The following is a 6,121-nucleotide window of genomic DNA, read 5'->3' on the forward strand; positions in this document are numbered from 1 at the left end:
ACGCATTAAAGACTGAAAATGGAGAACACCACCATCTATTCGCTAGGTGCACAAGCGGTCGTCATGGAAACTTCCGGGCGTCCTGGAGTGCATAGCCATTTCCGGTCATAGCTACACTGTATCAAGGTCAGTGTCTTTAACACACTCATCTTGATAGAAAATAGCTCACCTAACTGCTGACGAAAAGCAAAGGCATCTAGAAAAAATGAATACTTAAAGTTTCGATACGTATTTTTCTCTGTGTGGGCCCTAAAGCTACTAAAACTAAGTTTTGTGCCAACAGCATACAGACCGCAGGATGGAAATGACAGGACTTCATACATCCTGAAAGGGTTTATTTCTCCATAACAACAGACTAACTCTACATTATTCGCTCATTACCAACATAGGAGTGAAATAATTAATTTCATCAAAATACAACTTTTATCAATTTATAAATTGCATCATTTAACGTTAGTGCACCTGCAAGTCCAGTCTCTTCCCTGCTGTTTTGCTGAGCCTCCTCTCGGTCGTGTGCATTTGCTTTTAACGAAGCCTTTGATAATCAATCAGTGGATCGATTGATTAACATGTTACGATGTGTGTATTTGTCTTTTGTCATAAACAAGAGATTACAGGTTTCCGGGGCGCATTTGTGTCGCGGACTCTGTGCCACCGAGAGGAAAGCTGTGACACCGGGTCAGAGGCTCTGATTGCAGGTTTGGTTTTCAGCCACAGTGTGGAAGGAGCCTCCACTCTCCTTGCAACAAGGTTATACGTCATTTATCAAACAACAATGCGCGATCTGTTTGTTTCTGTTTTGACAAAGGTACTTCCTACAGATGCTCGTTCACATGACTGCGTTTCACCAATCAAATGTAGCCGCTAGCGACGTTGGACTCCGTTTCACCACTCAGACAGAGTAAACCGTAATCTCTTGTTTATGACAGATAAAACTACACAAATACACCCATCGTAACATGCATATGATAATCCACTGATTGATTATAGAAAGGCTTCATTGAAAACAAACGCACACAACCGGGACCTCTAACCTTGTCAGATTAATTTTATAACTACAACAGCATTCATTTTTTTATACATAGCCTGTCACGTCTTTCAACACTTCCTAGTCAGCCTAAATAAAAATAGATACCGATAGCCTATGAAACTTAGGATAAATAAATGTTATTCATTCAACTTACCTCTTCCTGGACTTTGATGCTCATCCACCAAAACACCTTTGTGTTTGGTAGCGGGGTCCGTTAGCTGCTCCACTGCCACTAGGCCTACTTGAACCAGCCCGAAAGGCTCCACTGCTGCTACTAGATCCTGGCCGAAAAAGACGCTTTAATTCGTCATCGACGGCTGGTGGTTGGGATGTTGCTGATGAAACTCTGTGTCTCCGACATTGTTGTTAGCAGTTGTCTGTCATTTACAGTTTTTCTCAATTGTTTACACACAATTACTGGTACTTGAGACACAATGACCTCAACATGAAACTTGTGCACCAACCCCCTGAACCAATTCTGCTAAACTACAAGCACAATTCCTGCTTTACACTCAAACTGCAGCTCTAAAACACACTTTTTCAAAACACTACGCTCAATTCTCTGCATTTGGCACAATTTCCATGGAGAAAATCTCTTGTTTTCACAAGGAACACACTGTTATTCAAAATTCTAAAGTTAATTGCCCTACTATGCACACTGACTCATCACATGGGCAAACACCTGTCACACAGTTTTACAATTAGCAATCAGAGCTTTAGCATAAAAGGGCAACATGATGATGCAATGTGGATGAGGTGCTGTGGCCCGACCGAAACAGAAGAGAGGATGCAGCATAGTTTTGTTTGTTTTTTCACTGTAACTGCAAATTCTTCTGTTGTTTTGTATGTCGACCACTGTATGTGCAACTTTGTGTTGGTTGGGATGTACACCGTGTACATTGTTTTTGTGGGAAAAATTAAATATATTTGTTCTGAGTATAAAAACAATATTCTAAAATATTTTACAACACACTTATGTATGCACTGTCTGTAGTAAGTGTAACACTGAACAAAAAAGGTGAATGATGAATGGAGAAGAAGTGTTTTCCATTCATCATAGTGTTTTACATTGAGCACATCAGAGTTCAACTGGTTCTTATAAATGTCTATTCATATGATGGTTTGTGTGTGTCATTTGAAAACAAAATATCATTTTGAGAAGAAATAACATTGTTTTGAATGTAAAGTTTCATTTTGCAGGAGAAGTGAGGGGTTTTGCCCATTGTGTGTGTGTTTTTTGATTTGTGTGTAGAGTTCTGAGAGTATGAGGCATGCTTTCAGAAAATGTGTGTAAACAATCGAGAAAAACTGTAATATGTTATTTAGGAGGTCAACTGCTTGCTTTAGACCATGGTTGAGACCATGGTTGAGACCCTCTCTGTCGGTCATTTGCTTTCACCTGAATCCTCATCACACCACTCTACTCATACACACACACACTACTATACTGTCTTACACACACTATTATAGTCATACACACACACTATTATACTCATACACACACTATTATAGTCATGCGCACACACTATTATAGTCATACGCACACTATTATACTCTCTTACACACACTACTATACTCATATGCACACACTAGTATACTCATACACACACACACTACTATACTCATGCACACACTAGTATACTCATACACAGTATAGTGGTGTGTGCGTATGAGTATAGTAGTGTGTGTAAGAGAGTATACTAGTGTGTGCGTATGAGTATACTGGTGTGTGTAAGAGAGTAAAGTGGTGTGTGCGCGTGTGTGAGAGTATAGTGGTGTATGTGTGTATGAGTATACTAGTGTGTGTAAGAGAGTATAGTAGTGTGTGTGTATGAGTATAGTGGTGTGTGTGAGAGCAAATATGAATAATTTCCTAAACGGCCTCTCATATATTTCTACTGTGATCTATATCTCTACTGTGTATTTCTACTGTGATGTGTATTTCTAGTGTATTTCGACTGTGTGCTATGTATTTCTAGTGTATTTGTACTGTGTGCTGTGTATTTTGATTGTGAATTTCTATTGTGATGTGTATTTCTACTGTGTATTTCTATTGTGATGTGTATTTCTACTGTGATTTGTATTTCTACTGTGTATTTCTATTGTGATGTGTATTTCTATTGTGTACACTGTAAACCCAGATAAGTTGATTGTACTTAAACCATTTGTGTCAAGTGATTGCCTCAAATGGTCTGAGTTATTGACAGTAGAGAAAATTAATTTGTTTAAGTATAGTCAACTTAAATGTACAATAGTCAGAATTAAACATTTTTAAGTAACATACACTTAAATGGTTTAAGTAATCACAATAGGAAAAGTATAGTGGAGTCTACTTAAAAGTAGAAAAACTTAATATTATAAGTCAAATACACTTAAAATTATAGTTTTATTAAAAATATGAATATATTAAATTTTTAAATATTATATTTGGAATAAGAAAATTCCAATTAAATTATTCTTTTGTCAATGACCACACAATGCAGTACATTTTATTTATTTTATTTAGACACACAACAAAGCAACAACTTGTATTCACAATGATGCTGTGTGAAATACCAGATGCAAATCCAAAATAACAGCAAGACCTTGTTTTTATAAAATTATCAAAATGGGTCTTTGCCAACAACTACAACAGTATATTCTTACTTTTTGCTGCAGATATTACTTTACAGTACCTTTCTATGATGCAGCAAACAGAACATGTGTATTGAATTAGGAAACAATTTCCTTCCAAATACAATCACAGCATACACAGGACCAGAGTTGTTAAAAAAACTGCAACTTTCTAACATGTGCCCTCTGTAGAACTATTTCAGTAAAACGAACAACACTAGACACATGCAATACAAGAAATATCACATACAAAATGAGCAACTGCAAGAATATTGAGTGCAATGTTGAGTGCAATGTATTTGTGCAAGAATCCAGACACGGACATGGAGAATTGTGCCATGAGCATAAATGTATCTTACACTGCAAGATCATTCTTCAGCTTTTGAACCTTGGGAGGTAGCTCACTTTGACCAAAATTTAGCATTACCTGCTGAATGAAGGCAAATGTGTTTTTTAAGCACTTCGGGTACTGCAGGTGGAGTGCAAAGGTAAAGCCAAACAAGAGGCACATTGCCTGAGGTAGGTTGGTGAGTGCTTCCATTACAAGGCTGCCCTCTAGGATGATCCCCACTGTTGAGGGGTTTAGTTGTGGCGATGCTGGGCTTGCAGCGCTGGTGTCTTCATAGCAGAGGATTCCCACGGAAATGTCCACAGAGCCTCCCTCATTAAGATTCTATAGTGCGAGAAACAAGACAAAGGAGGATATTCAGGTTAACAGCAATTTGTCTACAATCAGCTGTGTGGTCTTCATAAATATTATGATTCGCATGACAAACAGCGAAACTTCAATTGAGAGTCTACAGTTTGCGGCTGATCCACACTTCTGGTGTGAAAGCGAGATAAATGGCTATGAAGTGCATTGAGAGAGTTGAATGTACACAAACATTCCTGATGCAAGCAAGGAAAGGGCTCGGTTCTTGCATAAGTCCCATGTTTTAGCCTATAATGTTTAAAAAGCTGTGCTCTCTTCTCACAGATGGCAGGGCAGTACTTGCATTTCCAAGGCATTTTAATATGGCTTTAAACAAAAATAGTAGAGCAAATGAGGCTGATGTTAAAAGTGGGCATTGATTTTTTTTCAAAATAACATCGAATAATTTGAATTTTACACTACTGTTGCAAAACTGTATGTAGAAAACACACAAGTAGAGAGAGCTACTCAAAAATCAGAATTTACCTAAGACAACCTCATATTTACACACATTCAAATGCACACGTTTCAAACTAGAAATGTCCCAGCAGTTTCTAATACTTGAATAGAGAAAACAACTCACTTCATTCAGGCAGAAATGGTTTCCTCTTTACGGCAGGCAAATGTCCTTTAAAAGCGTCCAAACTTGCTAAAAACAGAAAAATGCAAGCATGTATTGTCCAAGGAGCATGCAAAGTGCAAAGACCTCAAATTGCTCCGTGTAAATTAGAAAATGGTGCAACTTTCTCTGTAGCTGCCAACGGACAAGCACAGACTTGTCTTGAGTTTTGAGCCAATCACAACAGGGCAGCACTGCGGCCTGAGGTAAAACTTGATAATTTAAGTTTGTTAAACTTAGAAAAACGAGTACACCCAATGACTGTCATACACTCTTCATATACTCATACTGTTTAAGTTATGCAATAAAACTAATCTTTGAAAGTGGTATTTACTCAAACTGTTCGCATAGAATGAACTTTCGGGTTAACAGTGTATTTCTACTGTGATGTGTATTTGTGTATTTCTATTGTGATGTGTCTTTGTGCGCATGCGGTGTATGCAGCCTGTTCCAGTCGCTCCTGCTAACTTTAACTTTGTTTTCAACTTTCTCCTTTTTTCTTTATCTTACTTGTTCTGTTTTTACTTTAGTTATTTATTAAGCTACATTCTCTCGAAACATGCTTGTGTGGAGAGTTTTTGTTGTTTTGTTTGTGGTGGAATCGCTACTTTTACTCTGCCACTCGACCGTCGCTCAGCAACACCGCATTGTTTACTCCAGGGATCAGCTGATAGAGCTGAAGCCGGCCGGTAATGGAGGATATCCCTGCTGAACTTTGGAGGAAAACACACTGGGGTTGCAGAGGGAAAGGATCACTACGGCGGCGGAAAGGAGCGAAACATCGGAGACTTATGGAGAAGAAGAAATTCAAGCCGTGTCTCCCATCTCTCGTCATGGGCAACGTGAGATCACTGGGGAATAAGATGGACGAACTTACAGCGCTAACCCGGAATTACCAGGAATACCGGGAATGTAGTCTGATGATTTTCTCGGAGTCATGGCTACACACGGATGTTCATGACCACAATGTTTCCATGGAGGGTTTCCACACTGTCTGGGCTGACAGGGACTGCACTACGAGCGGTAAGCGCAAAGGACGGGGGCTTGCTGTTTATGTGAACAACAGGTGGTGCAATCCTGGTCACATCACTATCAAAGACCCCATCTGCAGCCTGGATATTGAACTGTTAGCTGTGGGTCTCCGTCCCTACTATGTACCCCGTGAATT

The sequence above is a fragment of the Pagrus pagrus genome, assembly GCF_965226575.1.
Source record: "Pagrus pagrus genome assembly, chromosome: 4".
Taxonomy (NCBI): Eukaryota; Metazoa; Chordata; class Actinopteri; order Spariformes; family Sparidae; genus Pagrus; species Pagrus pagrus.